A 26,567-nucleotide genomic window follows, 5' to 3' on the forward strand; every position below is an offset into this window, starting at 1 on the left:
GAAAGTAAATTATACTTTAATAAAGTATTATTAGCAAAAAGATGCATAGGTTGTGATTTGAATCATAGATCCAACTTTAGAGAGATGGTGAACACAGAAAAAAAACAGTTGGGTACAGGTAACTGGAAGAGTAGTTAGATAGCAGTGCCCTATGTTTCTATGATTTATCCAAACTGCAGGCTTTGTCCCAACACCTAGTACAAATTTTAGATATTGATTATGGTGGAAATTTCAATTACAATCTGCTATCTTTGCAAACTGGACGCTAACTTTAAATAAACCAATGGGATATCCTGAAATTCTGAAAAGGAAATTCCAAAATAAACTTCTCCTTCACCAAGTCTTTGTCTCACTAAGAACTTTTCAACAGTGTTTTTGTTTTGCTTTGTTTTGTTTTTAACATCTTTATTGGAGTATAATTGCTTTACAATGGTGTGTTAGTTTCTGATGCCTCTGTAACTTAAAAAGTTAAGAGGTTCCTCCAAACAGTTATTCTTCAGGCAAAGTGCTAATAACCACTACAGGGACTTTTGTTACCACTCTGTTGCCTAAGTGTGATTTTCTAAGTAGCTTTTCTCTGTGTTTGCCAGGCTTGACAAAACCCAAATTGCCCCTTGACTAAAACATGAATTCTAAAGCATTCATGATTTAAAGAGGAAACTATATATTAAAGAGCTGAGTCAGGCTGTCTTATGATACAGAAATTATAAAGTGGTTGCTCTGGCCAAATACCACGTCCTTTTGCACATTATGGGTCAGGAAATATCCTACAAGAAATTTGAGAACTAAACATTCTTCAAGATTTAATGAATGTTGTTCTAACAGTGCCTTAAAATTATTGAGCTAATGAGATTATAGATACAAAAATTAATTTTCAATATGGGATTTTTTGGGAAAAAAGTAGAACATCTACATAGAATATTTGTATATCATTTTGATGGGTTTCTGGAGTTGTAGAGTTCCATGTTCGGTTCCTAGTGTGTCTTCATGTCTTCTGTCTTTATTTGCTCTAGTAAAACTAGGCAATTATACAAAATGAAAGTACTTATACAAAAATATTCAGATTGCTAAGAGCAACTCCTTTCCCTAAACATTTAATCATCATTGAGTGCGGAAGGGGTTACAAAGGATGAAGAGGCTTTGCTGTTATTGATGATATTTTGTACTTTGTTTCATATTTTCTACTTCCTACATCCTTTTTCCCATCCTGGTTATCTAGTTTACTTTCCTTTTTTTTTTTTTTTTTTTTTTTCAAATCTCAGCTCCAAGTCCCTTAATCAGAGAAGCTTTTCCTTATCTTTCCCTCCCATAGATTTCTTCCTCTTTCATACTAAATGCACTCACATGTTGCCTATTTCCCCTCTGCAGTATTCACCACAGCTGTAATCTCTTTCTTTCTCTACACACCAGAAGCTACTGAGAAAAGGACTGTGTCTATTTTTGCTCATTTTGCAATTTCAGCCCCAGCCGTACTGCCTGGTGCATTGTAGTAAATGCTCAGTAAGTATTTACTGGATGCATATATGTCTGAATAAATCAATGAATTAATGAAACTTCCCTCTGAAACTGACAAGGTTCTGAACTTAAACTGGGAGAAGAACATTAACTGCTCCCTTAGTGAAGAGCCGGGTGGCCACCTTGTGATACCCAGTCTCCATTTGCCATTTTCTCCCCAGCTGGGTTTTCTTTCTTCAGTCCTATCTTGCCTCCCACCTCTTTGAGAGGATCCTCTGTGATCTATGAGAAAGTTCTTTATCCCCAAACACGTAGTATTTCTGAAGCTGGGAGAGAGGAGACATAAAGCAAACTCAGTATTTCTGATTTTATTAGTCAATGTAGGCTAATAATGCTAAGAAACTTCTAGATCTAAGTGGCATAATACAAGTTAATTTCTAAGATCACATTACAGTTCACGTGGGTTAAGAAAGGCATGCTTGTCTCCTCCACACAGTCATTCAGGGACCCAAATTCCTTCCGTCTTCCCCTCTGCTCTTCTACTGGTCTCAGAATCCTCTGTGATGAGCAGATGGGTTGGCACTAGAGGTGGGTCTACCACTTCCACTCACATTCTGTTGACCAGAGCTCGGGTATATGGCCCTCTAACTACAAGGCAGGCTCAAAATGCAACCTAATGTGTGCCCAGGAAGAAGAGGGAAGAACATTAATGTTGCTGGAGCTGTTGAAGCTGTTTCTGTGACACATGAATCACTGGATCCTCTAACTTCATTTCTCTCTATCCTGAATCAAACTAACACTGCTCATAGAAAGGTGAACTCTCACTGGCTGTCAGACTCCAGTGGCTCTGACGGATGATCCCATGGTCTCATCAGCTTGGCACTGGTTCCAGTTTTAAACATAGACAATACCTTTTAGAGCACCTACTTCTGCTTCATATCTTTCCATGTTCTGGCAATCCTGTCTTGTTCCTGTATCTTCACTAGGCTCCAGGCTTATGACACAGGCCCCTTCAGGGTCTAACACCCTTGGGACAGGATGTCAGGGAGAAGGTATTGGACACAAACAACACTCCTAACCCATTACTTGCAGTTCCCTGAATGGAGCATGATGTCATCTGTCTATGCAGAATGCCTAACTCCTCTATCCTCCTGGTGAATTTTTTCTCATCCGTCAACATTCAGATCCAGCCTGCCCCCCTGCCCCTTCCATCAGGTGGTTAAACTCACTCTCTGTGAGAGGTGGCATACACACGGTATATAGAACCTGCCACCTTCTACTGAATGTTCTGTTCGTTTGTCTGTAAATAGTGTAAGAATTATAAAGCCTGGAACTGTGTTGAATTCATCTCTATGGCCATGACAAAGGGTACATGGAAAAGCTTTGATGAATGGTTTCTTGGTTGAATGAATGCCCTACCACCTTGACCATGACTCGACTGTTACATCTCTCTGGCCTGAGGCTTTAGTCACCAGACTTTTTGAAAGTGGGAAGCAGGAGCATAGCACAGGGAGATCAGCTCAGTGCTTTGTGACCACCTGGTTCGGCCGGGGGTGGGGGGCGCGGATAGGGAGGGTGGGAGGGAGGGAGACGCAAGAGGGAAGAGATATGGGGATATATGTATATGTATAGCTGATTCACATTTTTATAAAGCAGAAGCTAACACACCATTGTAAAGCAATTATACTCCAAAAAAGATGTTTTAAAAAAAAAGCCCTTATTTGTGACTAGTAATATATAAAACTAAACTGAAACAATAATGCATCTCAGATGTTAGGATCTTAATTTCTCCCTGCCTATTAAAACCTGAGATTCTTAAAGAAAAAAAGCAATACAAATGTTTCTGATTCGGCTAAATATAGCTATGGCTATTTGGCATGTTATAAAAATAACTGACTCACAGACTTTAGATATCACTTGTACTTATACATATAAAAGGAAAACTGCCACTGGTAGGTTAGACTGTTATCCTGAAAGGATCACTCATTCCCCTTCTATCCCACGGGAGGATGATATTTCTCTTCTCCATGTAAGTTGGGTTTGGTCATGTGACTTCCTTCAGCCTCATCAGGAGCAGAGTGATTAGCCATTGGGCTGACCTGTGTGGCTGGCTTTGACCAATGTAATATTAGCAGATATGACATAGTGGAGGCTTGCAATGTGCTTCCATTGTTGGAAGTGCTCCCATAGGCACGGGCCATCGCTAGGAGGAGGGCATGGCTCAGAGGAGGTGTGTGTAGAGCAGACACCCCCCACACACACACATACCTAATCCCCATGCTGAGCTGAGTCTAGGTAAGCATGACAGGCTGACCTGACAGGAGTGAGAAAAATGGTTTTTGGTTTAAGCCTCTGCACTTAGGGGTGTTTGCTATGCATCAACACTTAATGTGTGCATTTCTTATTTAAACTTTTCTTTATTTGGTGCCTCCCTCAGTGCCATGCACAGCCAGATACCAAATTATTTCTGATTAAGGCCCTAAACATTGACCTGACCCACATTGTGGGAAGTAGAAATTGTGGAGAAAGTTCTAATTAACTACTCTCTAAGCTGGTGACACAAGCTTCTGGACAGACCATGCATCAGTTTGAATAGCTATATGCGATACAGGAAAACAGCTTCATCTAAAAGCTGGCCTACACTGACACAAATTCAGAGTGTATGACAGCAAGAAAGCTGTGGGAGAGGTAAATAATAATTAGGGTAAAATTTCTAACAATTATATACAACCTGAGTATATTTACTGTCATAATTATAAATATAATTTACAGTAATGATGTCTGCATGCTAACAGTTATTAGTTTAATAAAACCACTGCTCTAATAAAGCAGATGCTATTACTGAAACAGCTCTCTAATTGAAGGGCTATTATTATAGTCACATTAAAACAGAAACAGTAAAGAAGCAGTGGTACTATTAAAAGTGTGGGGCTGTTTCTCCAGGGCTGAATATATTTAAACTTATACCATTTTCTACACAGCAATACAGTTGGCCCTTGAACAACACGGGGGTTAGGGGCACCCACCCCCGCAGTGTCAAAAATCCTCGTATAACTTTACTGTGGGCCCTCTTTATCCACGGTTCTGCATCCATGGATTCAACCAACTGTGGACGCGAAGTTGTAGTACCTACGCATTCACTGAAAAGAAAAATCTGCATATAAGTGCACGCAGTACAAACTCATGTTGTTCAAGGGTCAACTGTATTTTGTGCCTTGACTAACATTTTGCCTTTCATTCTCCCCCAACCTCATCTCTGACTTTTATAAGTTAATCAGTATCAGTGAGTCTAAATATCTTTTAATCTAGGACCTTGTTACCCAAAGTGTGATCTGTAGGTCCCAACACAGAACTGCAGAATCAGAATCCAACTTTAGCAAGATTCATATGCACATTGAAATATGCAAAGCTGTTATAAAAAATATCTCCTTCATATCATAAAGATGTATTACAATCTAATATCCAAACTTCTATGGTAAAACTCAGGGGGTATTTCTATATAATTGAATCAAAGTCTAAATATTCACAGTGTGGTCTATGCAGCAGTTTTAGCATCACCTGGGAATTGTTAGGGACCCAGCACCACCCTGGGTACTACCAGCAGTCCTGGTACAGCAGTACACCCCAGCAGTACTGTAGAAGAATCTCAGTTTTAACAAGGTCTTCAGGTAATTTGTGTGTATATTACAGTTTGAGAAGCAAGGCTCTAATTTCCCTTTCTAAAGAATTTCTTTACATGTGAAGCAAAAGATAATATGAGAGTATTCATTCATGCACACTATATGGAATATATCATGAATAAACTAAAATATACTGTTTTAACTTTTTTTTTTTTTTGCGGTACGCGGGCCTCTCACCGTTGCGGCCTCTCCCGCTGGGGAGCACAGGCTCCGGACGCGCAGGCCCAGCGGCCATGGCTCACGGGCCCAGCCGCTCCGTGGGATGCTTCCGGACCGGGGCACGAGCCCTCAACCCCTGCATCGGCAGGCGGATTCCCAACCACTGCGCCACCAGGGAAGCCCCTGTTTTAACTTTTAACCTTAGTTTACTTTGTTGTGGCAGAAACAACATTATGGGAGAAAAGAAAGGGCTTTACTCTATGGGGTATAATATTGATTAGGGATAGGATTTTTTGCTATTTTATAATAGGTAATCTTTCTTTTTAATAATAAAGTTTAAAATGATTTTGTTTCCTCAGCTCTGGTAGCCCTTTATCATTTGTTTGAAAGTAGTTTGGCCCTATCCTCACCCAGTAAGTTTTAGGGAACACCATCTTATTTCACACACTATTTAATGACAGCAACTGGCAGAAAGGGAATAGAATTTTTACAAGACTTTAACAGGGATGTAATTCTTTTGTTTTCAGCACTTGCTGTACATGTAGTATATGTCTTCATTTTGAATTGTCCAGTGTATTCTAACACACTTAGTGCATTTAAATGAAGATAACTGTTTATACTGTAAGAAAATATAATTTGTCTTACTGCAACTTAACATGAACTAATGCTCATTCTGCACCCCTATGTTCACTTACTAGACTTCTTTTCCTGAATGTAAATGAGTGAGTGTATGTGTGTGCCCTTCATTACTGCCAGGGCTCTAATACTGAGTTCACAGCTGAAGAAATTTGTCCCCATCTATATCCCTGTGTGACCTCCTCTTAGATAAAATAATATTTCCACTACCCCTGAAGTTTTCCTCTGGTCTCTTCTCTTTGATTAATTTTGCCTGTCTTGTACATCATATACATAGAATAATACAGTCTGTACTTGTTTGTGTCAGATTTATATATTGAATCCTTTTGTTTAAACATTTAAAAAAAGAAACCACAAAATTAAAAATAAAAAAGGGGAGAAAAGTTGACAAATTCTTCAAGAATATAAAGCAATTCATTTAAAAAATATTTTGGAGCAGTTGTAGTAGGTTTATATTTACAAAACTTCAATACTTTCTCCAAACACAGCCACAGAGGAAAAAAAAAAAAAAAAACTAGTAATACTAGTTTAAAAATCTATGAAATGTATTAAAAGTACTTACGAATTGTAACTAAAGCACCTATGTCTAAATGTGATTTTTGGTATGAAACAGTAACTTATTTACAGCTTATTTACATAGTTTTTTCAGTAAATGCTCACACTATCTCAATGAATAAGAAATATACTAAAAGCGATGATTGCACTCTTAACTTCATAGATTTCTGATTAAAACTTCAACTTCTAATTCCAAAATAACTAATCATTTAATCACAAATCCAACAAATATTTCAATCATATAGACTGAAATTTCAGAATACGAAACTTTTTTACTGCTTCTATTTAAAATAATGGTTGTCCTATCTAAACAAGTTTAGGTAAAATCATGGTAAAAAGTCCTCTCCTTTACAAGTAGTCCAGCTGAAGTTTAATTAGCTTCTGCAGAACAGTAATTAAAAATAAATTCACTTCTTCTGTGAGAACAGTAAATTTTAAAATTACAGTTTAAAAGAGATCAGTATTATCCTAAAAAAAAAAATTCACACAATTAACTTTGTTATGAATATAGAGGATTCAATTTGGCTAGTGGAAAATTCCTCACTTGGAAGCAACCTGTCCCAGTTCTGAAATCATTCGGTTAATAGAATAAGCAAGATCCTCATTATACTTGACACTAGATTCACTATGAAATTACCAAATCTTTAGGTCTCAGACATAGTAGACAAAACGATGACTTTTACATTCCTAGAAAATCTTCTCAGACTCATTGCCCCTTGTTAGCCACAGAATCTACATTAATCACTCAATCAGTCAAGCATTATGCAGTCCTGAACTGTGGGTCATAAAATTATAGTCGCTGCCAGAAATGATGGAGGGTGTTCCATAATGTAGTCCCTCAAAAGAAAGCAGAAATATAAGCAAGGACACAAGCAACAAAACAGATGGCAATGCTTTTTCATGCCTACACACAAGCCCTTCAGTGGCTTAATGGAGCAATATCGTATCAAGCAGTCATTTGAAAATGTACATTTACTCCTGGGTCTTCAGAATGAAAGCTAGATTGAAGTCACCTCAACTTAATAGTCTTCATATTGCCAAAATAACATTTTTTTTAACTGACCTCTAATATTTTTAATGGTTTTTCTCATGCCAGTGTCTTTCCTAGAGGGTGCCAATGTCTAAGAACTGAAACAACTTTAGGTTAATTAACTCATCTAGCTACTCTTCTCTTTACTTCCTCTTCATTGTATTTTATAAGCAGAAAGAATAATATAGTTTGATGAATAACATTAACCAGCTTTCTCTTAGAATACAAAAAGAATGGTAAACATCAACTGCCTTTGATTAGACCTCACTGAAGGATTTTTCCTTTGAATTTGTGTTTGTTTCCAAAGCACATGGAAAATATGTTCAATAATCTCCCTGCTTCAGCTGAAATTGATGACTTCATTTCCAAGTTGTCTGACAAGGATTAGTGCTCTCTCCTGTGACATGTGGTTTGGAGGCACTCTGAAGCAAGGAACCATTTCCATTGTCTAGCCAGACCCAGGCAGAGGACTTGCATGATGTTTCTGCTGCAGTACAGCACGAAGACCCCTAGGATTATTAAATACCAGTGAAGTTTTAACACTGAATTGCTACTACTAAAAAAGTGTAAGGCTTTGGTAGCCAATGAGTTATAATTTTTTTAACTGACATTAAAGGAAAAAATATAATTAAAATATAAGACAGTTTAGGCAGTCATGTAGACAAGGGTAGGCTGGAGGGAGTTGTCTACTCTAGGTGCAGATAACAGAGGAACGGATTATCTGAAAGAACTTCTAAGCATTTATAACTACAAGTTGGTTGCTTTTTATTATCATCCTTCCCTGGCAATTCTTAATAATGTCAGTGATAAAATACTACCCCCATCCCCCTACCCAAAAAAAATCTCTTTGTTGATTTAAACAATTGCTGAGGCTACTACCTAATTTTCATTATATGCATATGAAATACAATTCTCTCTCTCTCTCACTGTATTTATTTACTTGGGACTCATACATAGTGACAAAATGACGACTTTTACATTCCTAGATAATCTTCTCAGACTCTTTGCCCCTTGTCAGCCATGAGATCTACATTAATCAGTCAATCAAACAAGGCATTATGCAATCCTCCACTGTGGGTCAGAAATTATAACTGTCACCAGAAATGATGCTAAGTGTTCCATAATGTAGTCATAGCACTTATTTAAATATAAATTCCTATTCTACCTTGACTTCAATCATTGCTTACTGTGGATTATAGCAAGTGGGAAAAACATACTCCCTAATACTTTCACTATCCTAAAGGGTTTGCAACTTGTTACTTACTCTGATCTTTGGCAACTGTTACTTCCCAGTTACTTTCTCACATCTTGACAGTCATAAAGTAACCTCGAATTTATTGAAGTCAAATTTCTACCTAGTGAGACTGCGACCTTACATTTTATTGTTCAAACCATGACACTTGTAAGACTAAAAGGTTTTTGTCTAATAAGTAAATTTTATTATATTAATAGGCATACATAATAGTTTTATTGAAGTTATTTTAAAAACAAAATTTCCACAATAGCATCTTATAAAAATTAAAAATCTTGGGCAAATGATAAAGTGGACAACAAATGTCATCGGAGATTATATAAAATAAAACGGGGTAAAGCATCACTCTTTTCATAACTTTCCTGGGTTTATAGAGAGCATTTTTAGATTAATTGTGGTTATTTAGATGGACTGATTTTTTGAACTCTTCTTTGGCAATTCACTCTATAAATAAACAGCCAACATATGGAAATTCCGGGCCTAGTGTCCTTTTAAACACATCTACAATTGTAGCTTCATTAAAGTTGATTTTTCTTGAGATGTGCTTCAGCTTATTAAAATGTATAATTTTCAAGTTCATTATTCATGGAGAAGTTCTTTGCTAGTTGTTCGGCATGTTAAAATATTAAATTTCCATGTTCCATATAGAGAATACCATCAAAAAGGGTGATATAGATAAATTCACACTGAGAAAGAATGAGTTGCTTATAAGCCTTCTAATATCTCAAAGACAATACTAGGGAGAGAAAATGATTTATTATTAGATAGAGAATTTCAGTTGAGTTAGTTTCAAACCCACAAAGCTAAAAATACCAGGTTAGAATTATGGACTATATGTTCATATATATATATATATATATATATATATATATATATATATATATATATATATTTTTTTTTTTTTTTTTAACCAGCTTTTCAGTTTTTTTAAGGCAAATGAATGTTTCTAAAATCCCTGCAAACCAAAGAAGGCAACTGAAAACCACATAATGCTCTGTTGGCTCAAGTGTTACATCAAACCGAGTTATGAATGACAGCACCTGAGTAAGAAAGAAAGAAGGAAAGAGAAAACCGGGAAATGCACAGACTGGGTGCAATGACCTCCATTCATACACCGGAGTTAAAACTTACATCCAATAAAGCAAGTTGAATTCTCCTGCTGTGTCAAGAGTTGTTCCCTCAAGAAAAAAGGAAAACAGTGCTTTCCCAGTTGTCTGTTTTAACAGATTTCTCCAATAATAATAGCAAGTAATTTTCATGTAATCTAACCCATCTTTAAGTTGCTACTCCATTCACTCCCTTAAAGGCCAACTTGTACCTCCAAACGATGTGACATAATTATCAGCTCCAAAGGACTGCTTCTCAACTGAGCCAACTGTATTTCCCCTCCTCTCTCTTTTAGATGCTAAAATTTCCAGCGGTCTCTTGAAGAGTTAACCTCACTGAGCAATATGACAATTTCAGAAAATTGTCTCCATCACATCTAGCAAAACAGGATATATTTTACAGAGCATTGATATCCCAGCAATGAGAAATTTGTCATTGCAAAGATTTCAGAGGCTTTTAAATTTATATTTGGAACACACCAAACAGACTACTAGGTTCTATTTCTTTATTCTTTCTACTCCTTTCCTCCACTAATTGGAAAAGGACATAAACATTCCATTGCTGTTTTATGCACCAGTTGCATTAATTCAAAATGCCTCCAGAGGGGTAACTAAAACCAATATCCATTCCCTACATCCCAGCCCATGTTTCCCTCTTAGACACAGTGGGTTGACATAGAGCAAGCTGCTGAGTCTCAAGAGTGTGTTCTCATTCAGAGAGGAGGTAACAGACACAAGAAAAAGAAATGGCCCTGCTAGAACCGTTGATGGAAGAGTAGGGCAAAAAGAATTGCCAGTGGTCCTCCTTGAATAAAGGCTTGTGGTTTCTTCATCACAGTAAGAACTACCCTGTATCTTCCTTCTGGAGAGAAAAGGTACCAAAGAACACAACTGCCCATGTCTCAATGCCATGTTGGCAATATTGGACAATCCAGTGGTACCCTGCTTTCAATATTTTTGTGGTACCAAATATTTTAGAGGGCATCCAGGTGGTATTAGGAAAGAAAGAGAACAAGAACAGAGAAAGAGGAGAAAGTCTGGGCCAGGGGGTGGGGCGGGGAGGGCTGAGGCACAGTCACTTATTAATTTTTAGTTACATGTGTAACCCAAAATATCTTGGGGCCCAGATTACAACTAAATAAGTACTTAAAAGGAATTCCACTCTTGACTTATATTTCCCAGAAAATATTTATCAGTGTGTTTGCCATCATTTTTGATAATTTCTGAACACATGGAGGTATTGCGTCTCTCCACCCACTTTGAAGTTAGGTGTAGCCCTGTGGTTGGTTTTGACCAAGGAAATGTCCGCTGAAGTGGCCTGGGTCACATCTGGGTGGACACTTTAAGAGCTAGCACATGATTTGTCACTTGTCCTTTCCTTCTGCCACAGCAACTGGCATAGTAATTTGATGCAACAAATGGTGGCCGCTCCATCACAGTGACTTCAGAGTGAAGATGATATGGAGCACAGCACCTGCCAATCTAGAGGAATTTGACTGCAGTGGAGCTTGACTGAGAAATATTCTTTGCATTAAGCCCTTCTATCAATACCCAATTAAAACTATACCTTTGAAGTAAAACCTTTATGTCCCTGACTCCTCTCCCTGTCCTGGCTCTAGATCTAGAGATGTCAGAAGTGTCATACTGAGTAACGTAGGAAAAATAGACAAAGGTGGAAACAGTAACAAAGCCAGCCACATTATTTTCTCCCCTGTAAGCTTACGAGCCAGGGAATTTACAGACTACTTGAATGAATAAATTTTTTATATTATACTCTCCTAGACTTTTAAAATTTTATGTTAAATGTTTGTTATTTAATATTTCAATGAGAAATATACTCCCGTGATTCAAAATTCAAAAAGTGTATACAGTGAAGTCTCTCTCCAACCCCTGATTCTATCAGCCCAGTCTTAACCCTCAATTCCTTTTTGTTTGGGTTTTTTTTAACATCTTTATTGGAGTATAATTGCTTTACAATGGTGTGTTAGTTTCTGCTTTACAACAATGTGAGCTATACATATACATATATCCCCATATCTCCTCGCTCTTGCGTCTCCCTCCCACCCTATCTATCCCACCCGTCTAGGTGGTCACAAAGCAACCAAGCTGATCTCCCTATGCTACGCGGCTGCTTCCCACTAGTGATCTATTTTACATTTGCTAGTATTTATAAGTCCATGCCCCTCTCTCATTTCGTCCCAGCTTACCCTTCCCCTTCCCCATGTCCTCAAGTCCATTCTCTACGTCTGCGTCTTTATTCCTGTGCTGCCCCTAGGTTCTTCAGAATCTTTTTTTTTCTTTTTTTTTAGATTCCATATATATGTGTTAGCATACAGTATTTGATTTTCTCTTTCTGACTTCACTCTGTATGACAGACTCTAGGTCTATCCACCTCACTACAAATAACTCAATTTCCTTTAATTTTATGGCTGAGTAATATTCCATTGTATATATGGGCCACATCTTCTTTATCCATTCATCTGTTGACGGACACTTAGGTTGCTTCCATGTCCTGGCTATTGTAAATAGAGCTGCAATGAACATTGTGGTACATGACTCTTTTGGAATTATGGTTTTCTCAGGGTATATGCCCAGTAGTGGGATTGCTGGGTTGTATGGTAGTTCTATTTGTGTTTTTTTATGGAACCTCCATATTGTTCTCCATAGTGGCTATATCAACTTACATTCCCCCCAACAGTGCAAGAGGGTTCCCTTTTCTCCACACCCTCTCCAGCATTTATTGTTTCTAGATTTTTTGATGATGGCCATTCTGACTGGTGTGAGGTGATATCTCATTGATATCATTGATGTGCATTTCTCTAATGATTAGTGATGTTGAGCATCCTTTCATGTGTTTGCTGGCAATCTGTATATCTTCCTTGGAGAAATGTCTATTTAGGTCTTCTGCCCATTTTTGGATTGGGTTGTTTGTTTTTTTGATATTCAGCTGCATGAGCTGCTTGTAAATTTTGGAGGTTAATCCTTTGTCAGTTGTTTCATTTGCAAATGTTTTCTCCCATTCATACTCACGTATGCTTCCAGAGACTTTTACACTTTATTTCAGTGGTAGCATACTATATACACTGTCATGTTAAATATCTTTTTAAAAAGAGACTGTGTGTAAATATATGATAGCAATCTAAATCGCTGTAATTTATCAGGGAAAGCGAAAATAAACCAATAGAACTTGATTAAAAGTTTGTGAGATAAGAAATAAAGTAACTTTCTTTTCTCTCCATATTCATCCAATAAATTGTCCATGTGACTGATTCAATAGGAAAGAAGGGAGAAGGGACAAAAACTGATATTTTGGAGATTTGGTCCATGAAGTATGTTTCATGTATCTTCATGTAGCAAAGTGTCTGCTAACCCTTCAGGTGAGAGAGAAATGAACAGTGTTGGAGGGAAGAGGTTGTGTCAAGGAGGAGACTGGATTTGAACTGTGTGTAGGAGTTGGACAGAAGTATCTTGCCAGGAATCCCAGGGAAAGGAAAAACGATGGGCAGCATCTTTAAGAAATGGAAGAAATAGCTGGTCCAAGCAGCTACCACCATTGTTAGATAGCTGAATGTTATTCTAAGGAGTTTGGACACGTTGTATTGTTGGAAGTGTGTTGGAAGAAACACTTCATCAATTGGGGGTTAGAAAGATTACTTCTTAGCATTCTACTACTACTGGTGGCTTTTGTGGTTCACTGTCCAATGTGCCCTCCCCTCTATTAACTAATTTGATCTTCATATTAAGCTCTAAGGTGGGTCTCATTTTTCATGGTCCAGATAATGGTCAACTCAGTTGCCAAGATTTCCCAGCACATAACTGGTCCTCTGTTCAGCCACACCCAGGATTGTGGAAGAGAGGTGACCAGCTGAAGTTGAGTAGAACAGAGGAAGGTTTATGAATTTTCTATGACTTGAGGAAAGGAGATGGGAAAACATGAGACACAGGAATAAAATAAAATTAAACTTATTTTGCAAATGTATTCTAAGAATTATCAACAAAATGGCAAAATATTGTCTTGGATTGGGGATTTGTACTACTATTCTACTAGCGAGTAGTCTAAGAATTCTGCAAAGAGGCACAGAGAACAAAATATTTTCTCCAAAGTTTGGAGACTAGCACTTGGAAAACTACTTAGAACTAACAATAGAGTTGCTGTTATTTTCTTCTAATCTATGAGAATGCAGTTGTTTAAAGAATAACAAGAACTTGAAAATGTTCAATAGATAAATACACTTAGATAGGAAAAAGCTGTACTTAATTAAATTCAAGTCAGTGTGCCAGAAAATAATCATTTTATTTCCTCGAAACAAGGATATATATATATATATATATATATATATATATGTATATATATAATATATATATACATATATATATATATATTTATATACACACACACATATATATAGTAGATTTATTTATCTGCAAATAATACAATAAAAGATTTTCAAAGTGTAAATATGTCCATCTGGCCTTGTCAATTGAAAGATGTTAGAAAATTAATTTTCAGAAAAAATGTATAGCTATTAATACCACCTTGGTCATTTACTGTGACAGCGTTGACAAGAATAAGAAAAGATTTATATGTCAGAACAGTTCATGTCAAGTATTTTTCCTTTCTGGAATACTTTAAAATATATATATATATTTTAATAGTTATACTATCTTTAGAGCCAACCCATAGAACATTGTTAATTTTAGTTTACACAACAGTATTTTTTAAACAGTAGTCATTATATACATTAAAAATGGAAAACAATCTTAGTAATAAAGAAGATATATAACTTAAATTAATTCAACAAGGAAGGGAAGTCATAGACTATAAATTTTATTTCTTTTTATTTATTTATTTTTGAATTGCATTCTTCGTGCCTTAGAAGAAAGTATCAACCTTAGAAGAAGTAAAACACAGGCATAAATAGAAGCAAGAGAAACCCAAAGTATGTCTATAACTCCCCCCCCCCACCAAATAGTAGCATATGATACACACTGCTGTACTTTTTAATATCGTTTAGAAAGAAGACTGTCTGGAACTGCATGTTAAGACCTTAAGACTGCACAGTGACAAGCAAAGACCATTAATTTAAGGGAAACTTAGCTCCACAGAAGAATCATGCAGCTGACCAGACCATGGCATGGAATTTTTCACAGATTGACATTTCCCTTGACCCAGTCTGAAAATCTAGTAGGGCCGGGGTTACTGTCCAGTAGCTGAAGAGGGACTGTGCAGCAAGCTGGTGCGGGCTTCTCTGCAGAGCAGCCTCAAGCCGTGGGAGACCATTCAGAAGGCTTCATAGGGAGGCACAGCAGAGGTGACGTGGTTGGCACACGCTGCTTCCAATGCAGAGGGCACTTTGCTGGCTTGGTTTCTTCAAGGAGCACACTGAGGGCCTCAGGCACTCTGCTAGGAACCTGCTGTGTGCAAGGCACGTCCACTGTCTCTCTCAGGCTGGCTGACTGCCGAGAAGACAGTTACTAAGCAAATAAGTGAAGAAGTGAATTTGGAGTTGGAAATTGTGCCAAGTGATTTGGTTTGGCCGAGGTTGGTCTTTGCTGTGGAAAAAGCATTATCTGTCCCAGGCTGTGAATGGAATGTGCCCTCTGTCTGGTTGGTCCACGTTACATCAGAGCATTTTTTCTAGGGCAGCTGGCAGTGTGAGAATGGGGGATGGGACTGGGATCAGTCTCGGGTGTCCCAGTGAGTTGTCTGGACTTGAACTGTTAGGAAATCTTGGAAATCTTTTTTTCTTTTAATGGAGGTATAGTTAATTTACAATGTTGGGTTAGTTTCAAGTGTACAGCAAAGTGATTCAGATATATATGTATTCTTTTTCAGATTCTTGAAAATCTTAAAAAGAGGACAAACATTGCCCCTGAACTAAGAGCAAGAAACAGAAAGGAGACCCTTCTCTTTTATTCTTTCAAGCTACATGAGAAAACAGTGGCACATTTTATACACATATAATAGAACTAATGCAAAAATGAATACAAATAGGAATAAAAATAGCCAAGATTTGGGGAGTGCTTGTGATGCTCCAGGCTCTGTTGTAAACTATTTCAGGCATGATCTCATTTAAGCCTCATGATCAGCCTACCAGCAAGTTAGGGCCAACCCCATGAATTCCACGTTGCAGAGGAGGAAACTAAGTCTTAGCGGTTAAGCCACTTGCCCAAGGCAGTAAAAATAGTAAGAGTGACTCTAAGACTTGGATTCAGACAAGAAAACATCTGCACATGGGCTTATAATCACTAATAAGAGACACATAATAAAGATGAGGAACGAAAAATTTGGTAAAAGTTTACTTTCCTATATTACAAGAAAAAAGCAATGTGTAAAGACTATGAACTCTGCGCACATAGAGAATTCTCAGTACGACTTCCGTGATCCCTATCGTTTTGTGATTTCTACCATCACTGCTCATACGACAAGGGAGCATGCAAAGCTCTAGATGTCAGCAAAGATGTTAGCATTTTAGGCAGGACCAGTTTCTCACATATCTTAAATATCTTTACAATTCTATAGCCTAGAATAGTATATAGAACCCATACCCAAACATTTGTTGTATTGGTTGTAAATATCTGAATTCTCGAGAGACCAATTTGTATGGTAAGAAAGAGAATTTAAAGGTCTCTACCATGTTCTGTGTACTTGCTTAGACTCTGCTTCTTTGCCTTTAGCTTCTTTATACCTCATTGGCTGAATTTACAGATGTTTCAAACCAAAGTGACCTCTTCCTAAATGAATAAACTGCTAAAAACTAAAATAAAACCTTTCTAGAATACTGGGTCCAGCTCAATTGTCATGTAATGTTTTTTGAATTCCTTTGGTAAATTTCTTATATTATGATTTTTGTTAAAAATATCAGCAGCTTGTTTTAAAAAAAATAGAAAAACTGAGTTGTTCACCTAATATCCAACATACTGTAAGCTCAAGGGGAGCAGGGCCATTCCTGCCTCATTTATCAATGTGTCCCTAGCACCTAAAATAATGCTTAGCACATAATAAGCGTTTAATACATATTTGTTGAGTGAATTAATGAAAAATATCAGTAAAGACAAAAACTTTGTGAATCACATAGAAATCTCCACAAATATTTACTTTTATGTGTAGTCCTGCTTTTCTTAAAATGCAGCAAATTTACATATCTATTCCCTTATTAGAAGTGTAGGAGAGTTGAGTACTTTAATTCAACAAACTTTGAAAGAGAGATGTTGGCACACATACCAAGAATACAAGATTGTATGAATTTATTCTCTTCTGTTTAAGCACCTGATGGTATTTAATGAAAGAAATACATCCAAAAATTTATTTTAGATAGACCATAGACTTATACATAAAAAGCAAAACTATAAAGCTTTTAGAAGAAAACATAAGAAGAATATCTGTATATCTGTAATTTAGGTAGGCAAAGGTTTCTGGGGCAAGACACAGAAAAGCAATAAAAGGAAAAAAAATGGATAAATTGTACTTCATCATAATTAAAAACTGCTCAAGAAAATAAATAATATAGCCATGCAATCAGAGAAAATGTTCACAAAACATATCTGATAATGAACTCCTATCCAGAATACAGAAAGAAGCCCTTCAACTCCATCATAAGAAACGCAAACAATCCAATAAAAACGGAAAATATTTGAGCAGACACTTTACAAAGGAAGATATGCAAATGAATAATAAGCATATGAAAAACCAAGATGGGGTGCTAGGTCTGCTACTGCTACTGGAATACCATTGTTTAAATGATTAGTGGACAGAACTAAGAAGCAAATTTTTTTTTATATCATGAGTTGATATTTCTAATTCAAATGTAATATTATAGCATTTTTCTCTACTTGATTTCATTTTATATATGTTATGTGAATTTAAATAAGAACCAAAATACTCTAAATTTTATGGACCAGAGTATAGAAATATGGGTCTCTGCTACATGACAACCTTCTTTACCTCCTCTTCACTGAACACGTGATACAAAGTATCTGGCACTGACTCTGTACAGTCATACCTCCTTGCATTGTATTTCACTTTATTGCCTTTTTACAAATTGAAGGTTTGTGACGGTTTGTCTCGAGCAAGTCCTATAAGCGCCATTTTTCCGACAGCATTTGCTCACTTTTTGTCTCTGTGTCACATTTTAGTAATTCTCACTGCTTTTCAAACTTTTTCATTATGATTATATTTGTTATGGTGATTTGTGATCAGTGATCTCTGATGTTACCATTGCAAAAAGATTAAGACTCATCGAAGGCTCAAGATGATAGTTAGCATATTTTAGCAATAAAATATTTTTAAATTAAGGTATATAGATTGTTTTTTAGACATAATGATATTGCACACTTAATAGACTATAGTATAGTCTAAGCATAACTTTCTTTTTAAAGATTTTTTTTGATGTGGACCATTTTTAAAGTATTTATTGAATTTGTTACAATATTGCCTCTGTTTTATGCTTTGGTTTTTTGGCCGTGAGGCATGTGGGATCTTAGCTCACTGACCAGGGATCGAACCTGAACCCCCTGCATTGGAAGGTGAAGTCTTAACCGATGGACCACCAGGGAAGTCCCTAAGCATAACTTTTATATGCACTGGGAAACCAAAATTTTTCTGTGATTCACTTCATTTCAAATATACTTTATTGTGGTGGTCTGGGAGCCAACCCACGGTATCTCCAAGGCATGTCTTTCTGTATATCTTTCTGGCTTCCTTATAACACTAACAAAAATTGCACAGTTGTTTACTTCCCCCAGTGTAACTCCTGCTCAATGTTTTGTTTTCATATTGCATTTGTGTTTGACAGGCCAGGTGGATAAATGAGAAAGCATCTCTCCATGACACGTACAATAGAAGGAAGCAGGAGAATATTAGAAAAAAGCAATACTTGTATTTTTCTCCGAATCATTTTTTTTTCACCCTTACCTGAAATAGCCCATAAGTTCCTAAGTTATTGTAGGTCTTACTAATTAGGGTGGTCACAGCAAAATAGTTTTTCTCTGAATGAAAATCATATACTGGTTCAAAATTCAAAGAACATACATCTTGGCTTGTGGGTAGATTTTGAAAAGCTCACTACTATCACTCCATCAGCAGAATGAATCTTATTTTTCTCATGGGTTTTCAACCCTGATAAGTGATACAGGAAGGTTTCTGGATAATCTGATCAATTTTTATATGGCATACACTCAGAAGAATGAAGCAAAATCCGGAATGTTAGCTTTCACAAGGATCTCTGCCGCGCTTGGGACCCATGTAACCAGCACCACGTGAAAAATCTGGGATCAACTGCTAGAACAGGAGAGACCATGGGAAGCAGACACAAAACATCTCAGTTGAGGACACCCTCGGCCAGACTCCAACTGATCTGGAAGCTGAGAATTTGCTCCAAATGCGATCAACTTAGCCCAACCTCGATCAGCAGAACCAGCCAGCTGAGCCTAGCTGTACTGCAACCAGCTGAAATACGAGCCTAAATAAAGGGTTCTCTTAAGTCACTAAATTTTGAGGTAGCTTGTGATGAAGTAAAAACTCACCTACTGTCCATGAGTTGGTCACTATTACAGTGTCATATGTCAAACTGTGACTATCCTCTCTATTGGATATTTCTTCCCCTTCAGAATGTAATCTCTATAAGGGCAGAGATCTTTGACAACCTTATTTTACCACGTGTCCCAAGGTCTTAGAAGAGTTCATACTTATTAGTTGCTCAGTAAATATTTGTGGAGTGAAAAAATGTATCTATTTCATAGAATTACTTTGAAGTTTAAATAAAATAACCTATAAAATGAATATTTCAATTCTTGGCATTTGGCTTACTATAAGAATAGATGTTTGTTGTGGACTTTAAGATAACCTAAAAGATAACTAGTGACCAAGAAATAAAAAAAATGCAGAAAGTCAATATCACATAAAAAGACAAATGAGGACCTTAAGTACTTGTGAAAAATATTATGCCCTAGATGAGCAAATGAATGCAGTGATTAAAGAGAAACACTCCCTAAGAAATAAGACTAAAAATCTGTAATTAATGAGCTTCTTGCCTTTTTACTACTTATTAACTGATTTTTAAAATTCATGAGATGTTCAGATATTTTTCTATACCTTATTTAACTTTATTTATTTATTCAAACATATTCTGTACCTTTACCAAGAAAAATATCTTAATCTTATTGGGATTTTTTTTGATCACTCACACAGATAATCATCATAATAATCAGTAAGTCAAAGTAATGCAGGGGTCTACATAAAATCATCTGAAACTATAATCCAGCAGTCACAACCAAGCCATTTCATGGTTAAGTGCATGGTTAAATCTTTTATAATTAATTGGCTTCTAATTGCTGTGCACAGCCTTCAAAAACTAAAAAGAAAATAAAATCTTTGTCTTGTTTTTCAGAAAGTGCCAAGATAAGATGGGTAATTTGGATAGTAATTTTCTCCTCAAAACATATTTAATAACTGTTGCCAGAATTGTATTCAAAATATTATCTTCTACATTACTTTCCAAAATTACTTTTGGACAGACGGTATTTACCTAAACCCTCATATACCATTTTTAAGTTCAGTAACAAATATCATATGGGTGTTTCAAATATTTGACAAAGTATTAATAAATTAAAATACTTAAAACATTTTGCAATTAATATATGGGCAGCAGGTATATACAAAATAAGATGCAGATTTGCTATTTGCTTCCAAATTTCAATGTTTTTTTCTACATAAAATGCATGAGCCTAAATAAAAATTTTGTAGATCTTTTCCTTCATTTCCAAGCAATTAAATTCATTAGCACATCTAATGTACAATTATTTATCACATTCCTCAGACACACATATATTATATATAACATTCCCTGTAATTAAAATAGTCCTTTACAACTTTATGTCAAGCAAGCTTCTAATATCTTCAAAGTCGTTCAGACCTAGTACATAGAGACCCCATACAGGCTAGTTTATGTAAGTAAGTCTCTTACTTCTGTGACTCAGTTCTTATATCTGTAAAAGATATTATCTGTTGACTTACATTCAGCATTATTATAAAAATGAGCATGAAGGCTCATTTTTGAAGCATCAATATGAGTATGAAAGTTTGGTACTGAACAAAAGACTATATTTTGTGGGGTTCATGCATTAACTTAGGGTCCACTTTACCACAGGCTTTGCCTGACAGATTGCCAAGTTATGTCAATGTAGACGGCATTTAAAAATGTCCTTAGTCAACTCTGTGCCAAAAAGTACCCCTGGAAGAAAATCTACCTTTATAAGTGGCTTTAAGGTGTAGTCTGTTGACAGTGTCCATCAGCTTCTCCTTAAAAGGCCCACAAGAAATACAGAACTGAAACTAATCATGGCAAAGTTGGGATACATCTGAATGACCCTACATATTTGAAGAGTAAATTCTCTTTAAATGCTGTAAGCCTGGGACAAATCTTCATGGCAGTTTAAAATACAAACCTCTCATTTGTTCGTTCACAGTACACATTTATCATATGCCAGCAATAATACTTGGCACAGAAAACAAAACAGGAAGTGAAAAAGCAATGTCCGTGCTCTGTTACAGCTTACCTCCTTCAGAGGACAGACAGAAGACAAGGAATAAAACCTAGTAAATATAGATGATAATATCCTACTGTGATAAGTATTCTGAACAAAGCAAACCATGGAAACCCAAGAGTGGTTGGTGGGAAAAGACTCTATTACTTTGAAGAGAGTGATCACAGAAGGCTTTTTGGGGAAATAATATTTTGCTGAGCTGGGAAGATCTGGAAAAATTGCAGAGAGAATGAAATAGCATATACAAAGGCCCTGAGGTAGGAAAGAAGTTGGATTTTTAAGCCAATGCAGGTCAGTGGCATGATTGATAAGAAAGGCAGGTAAGGCCAGACCAAGTAGAGCCAGATCACATTTTATGAATATCAATTCTGCTCCAAACTCCAGCTGAGCTGAGATTGCAGGGTCTGAAACCAAAATGCTACATTTTGACTCCATTAGTTACTGGTTTTTCCTAAGACCTTGTTTCCTTAAGTATAAAACTGACATAATGATAACCCTTATTTCATAGGATTGTAATGAGATTAAATGAATTTATGCAAGTGAAGGGCTTAAAATGATGACCAGCTATAATAAGTGCTCAATATTCTCAGTTCATTATTGTTGATGGTGTTCTTTTCCTTCTGTTCATGGATTCATAACTCTTCCTCTTCTCCATAAGATTTTAAAAAACTATTTTGAACTAAATCTCAGATGAAGAAAAAAATCTCAGAGTAGCATAAAAAAAGAGAAAGAGAAAAAGAAAAATAATATTTATTGAATATTAGATACTAAACACCATGTTTGGTCTTCTCACGTATTGTAGTATTGTGGCTCAATCATTATCATAAGAACCTTTTGACATAGGTAAGTATCATCTGCATTTTACAGATCAGGAGACTGAAAGTCAAAAGTTAAGTTACTACTCAAGGTCCAAAAGTATCTAGTAGTAGAGCTGGTATGTAAACCATAGGATGTAGAGATAGAAGGAAGGAAGGGATGGAGGGATGAGGGAGGAAGGGAGGGAAGGGGGGAGGGAGGAAGGGAGAGAAGACGGAAGGGCAAGCGAGCAAGTTAGGGGGAGAGTAAGCAACTTGTTTTGGAGGGAAAAGAATTATAGAACTCTTTGAGCAATAAAGAAGAAGTAGAAATTTACACAAAAAAATTGACAAGAGGAGCATTTTGACACATTTAAAGAACACCCAGAATTACAGACTGAGAAAAGCCTATTTTTTCTCCTCTTTTAGTTCCTAAAGTACTTCCTTCACTCTGGCATCTGGCTTTTGTTTTCTGATTTAAGAGCAGACTAGCTTCTGAGATGAAAGAAAATGTTCAAGTATTTAAAATACATTACTAATTTTAAAATATTGTGATGGATCCTGGCATTTCCCCCACTACAACAATACAAGACCTATCTTGTCTAGAATACATTCTTATGTAATTTGAGTTAATTTCCTGGTAATTATTGTCTTAGAATTCCTTAAAGACATAATAATTCAACCCAAAATACCTCCAAACATCTACCGAAAAATCTAGAGAAAAAGAAATAGAAACGTTTAAAAAGCAGAAGGAAAACAATGCTCCAAAATGTTTTCTTATAATCTTCTAGTTTATCAAATGCTCAAGACATTATTATTAATTCAGTTTCAGAATCTTCTAAAGTGGAAATGCAAACCAAAGTAAGGACTACTTGAGGTTCACCTTTTTATGAAATGTACTGTTTTGTTTTGGGTTTTTTTTTGCGGTACATGGGCCTCTCACTGCTGTGGCCTCTCCCGTTGCGGAGCACAGGCTCCGGATGCGTAGGTCCAGCGACCATGGCTCACGGGCCCAGTCACTCTGCAGCATGTGGGATCCTCCCAGACCAGGGCACGAACCCGTGTCCCCTGCATCGGCAGGCAGACTCTCAACCACTGCGCCACCAGGGAAGCCCAAGGTTCACCTTTTAATCATGCCAAACCAAGCAGCACTCTGAAAACTTTACAAGAAATGAAGTATTAAAAGCTTCCCATTTGCTAGGTTCTGAAAATCATACAGAGATTTAATAACTTTTCCAGAGACCAAAAATAAAACAGAGCCCTTCATCTACCCTAAATAGTGCCACATTTGGAACCTGCCATAAAATCAAATCTAGTGTTAAAATCTAGTGATGTATGATCTTGGAATTAAACAAAAATTAAATTCATTTACTTTTGTTCTAAATTCTGAAATTGTTTTTGGAATATATATTTTTTAAAGTTAGTGTTCATTTTTTACCACTTTATCTTCCAAGCAATAGAACAAGTAGTGCCCTTGATGACCAGAAAGTTTGAGAAATCAATGAAAGATGAGTGAAGCATAGGATTGATTGAAACAGAAAATCGTAGTGCATGGGTAGACTTTTACAAAAGAAGAGAGCTGCCCATGAGTGTTCACACCTCAAAGGTGGCAGGTATAGGTGCAGAAGAGGATTTGGAGACCATCATTGAGAGTTATTCACATCAAACTCATTTCAATGATTACTTCCTGGGAAAGAAAGAGATTGGAGATAAGAAGATACCAGGGGAATTTTATTTTATTGAATTGACTTCTTTACAATGAGAATGCTGTCATTACTCTTGTATGTATGTAATTAAAAAAATTCAAGAAATAAACAGAAAAAAATGAACATATATAAAATAACCTTTGTGTTATTGAAATTGAGGCATGAAAACAAATTTCCAAATTCAAGACTAAGTCATTACATGAAAAAATCTACCTCTGGGAATATCTGTGCTTAGATTTAAACCCATTATGTATTCCAAGGCAGATATTCTTAGTTCCTGACTTAAGTCTACATTATAATTCAAGACGAAGCCCGGAGGAAATGCATCATTTTCCCCCATTTTATCACACTGAAACTATAAGCTGCTAAAATTATTCCCTAACATAGGTACAGGTGGAAATATGATTCAAAACAAACAAACAAAAAAACCCCAAAAAACCCCAAATATTTCCTGCTTAAATTATTTACCATGATGCCATGTTATTTTTAAAAAGGTAAGAAAAGACAGTTATGCCAAACATGTCCATAAAACTTTCTTTGATGCAAACTTACAAAAGACCTATTTGAACAGTTTATCAACACCACCAGAATTCCTTTTGGAAGATACAGTTAGCTATTCAAGCTACACAAAAGTGAGTGACTCATACATGCAGTTAAATAGTTCTTTACACGACAGAAAGGCTGTTTTCAGAATCCTAAATAATGGAACTCTACGTAAGTCAATAGGAAGTGGGCAAAAATTTTTTAAAAGAAAAACAAACAGAGAGGTACTGGATGGATATAAATGGTTGGCAAAGCAGCTATTCATTAAAAATGAGCAGGTTTGCTAGTGTCAACGACGAATTGGCATTTTCCATTGGCACTTGTCATCTACCTCTACAAGTATTAAATCATGTGCAGGTGCAGCTGCTGACTTTCAACACCCCCTGAAAGGAGTTCAGGTGGAGAGCAGAAATGAGGCACTCTTTGCTCTGGGAAAAACTGGCAGAACAGGTCTTCAGATAGTTAGATATTTTCAGGAGCCAATTTTATGAGCCCAATTCTTGTATCTCCTCATATCTAGAAAAACACTAAAATTCTTCATGGTGACGTCTGCTCCTCGTGACTAGCAGTAACCCACATGAGACTAGCAGAAACCTTCTGTAAAAAAAATATGTGCTCAGTTGCATGTATCCCCCTTCACCAAAATCACATGTATACTGAACTTCCCCCTTGCCTCTTTGGAGCAGTTTCTCAGACCTATCTGGGATGCTGTCTCCCAGGCTGCAGTCCCCATTTTGTCCCCAATAAAACTTAACTCGCAACTCTCATGTTGTGCGTTTTTTTTAAGTCAACAGCAGTAAATGATGTGGCCAAGATAAATAATACAATTTGGAGACAACATCTTTAGCCCACCAGACTTTGAACCAAGAATATATACTGATTTCTAAATCAATTTAGTTATTTCTGCTTCTAGTCAGAATAGAGTAACAGGGATCAGAATAACCCTCCTACCTGAAACAACAACAACAGTTAAAATGTATGAAGCTACTCTTTTCAAGACACAGAACATCATATCACAAAGAACAGTGATCTCTGGGTGATGGTTAAACAAATGAGGTGAGTCCTACGTGCGACCCAGCTATTGTCTAGAGAAAGTTGGCAGTCTGAGGTTCAGAGAGAAGGAACCCAGGCAGATTCCAGGGATTCCCTGAGGTGAGGAGTTGGAGCTGAGGATTTAGGCAGACTAAGTCAAGAGGACTGGAGAAGAGAGAGCTGCAGAAAGAACTCTGGAGAGACAAAACAAAAAGGTTTTGTCTCTGTAATGAGAAATACTTAACAGTAGGTTGAATGAACACTGCTGTGGTCTAAAAAAAGCTTAAATGCAAGACCCACAAGGACTAAACACTTTCTTAGTAACTTAATTGTGTCCAGAACAAAGCCAAAGACATTGGAATAGAAAAATATCCAGTACCCAACAATGTAAAATTCACAATGTCTGGTATCCAATCAAAAATTACCAGATTTTCAAATAAGTAGAAATATAGAATACATAATGAGGAGAAAAATCAAGCAATTGAAAGTGACCTAGACCAGATACAAATGTTAGAATTAGCATACCAGGACATAATAAACAGTTTTCATGACTATTACACATGTACAAAATGTTAAGTAAAGACATGGAGGGTATAAAAATAGACCCAGTCAAACTTCTAGAAATAAAATTACAATAGGTGAGATGAAAAATCTTCCCTCAAAGGACACTAGAAGCCCAGATGGCTTTCCTGGTGAATTCTACCAAACATTCAAAAAAGAAATAATACCAATTATTTACAAATTCTTACAGAAAATTAAAAGAAAATTGAATGCTCCAACTCATTTCATGAGGCCAGCTTTACCCCAGTGCCAAAATCAGACAAAATCATGGGAAAAGAAAATTGTAGATCGGTATCCTTCATCAATATAGATGCCAATTTGGAAACAAAATTTTAGCAAACTGAATCCAATAATATATGCAAAAAACAATATTGAATGATCAAATGAGTGTTTTATCCTAGGAATGCAAAGGTGGTCTTATCTTTTGAAAATTAATCAATGTAATTCATCATAATAACAAACTAAAAAGAGAAATCATATGCTCATCTCAATGGATGCAGAAAAACATCTGACA

At 36.4% G+C, this 26,567-nt stretch overlaps 1 protein-coding gene across 2 annotated transcripts in view; it reads right to left on the reverse strand.

Moving 5' to 3' along the window:
* PLCB1 (phospholipase C beta 1) overlaps window positions 1–26,567 on the reverse strand; it is a 686,080-nt gene that overhangs the window by 314,006 nt on the left and 345,507 nt on the right. The window lies entirely within an intron of this gene.

The sequence above is a fragment of the Phocoena phocoena genome, chromosome 15 (genome assembly GCF_963924675.1).
Source record: "Phocoena phocoena chromosome 15, mPhoPho1.1, whole genome shotgun sequence".
Lineage (NCBI taxonomy): Eukaryota > Metazoa > Chordata > Mammalia > Artiodactyla > Phocoenidae > Phocoena > Phocoena phocoena.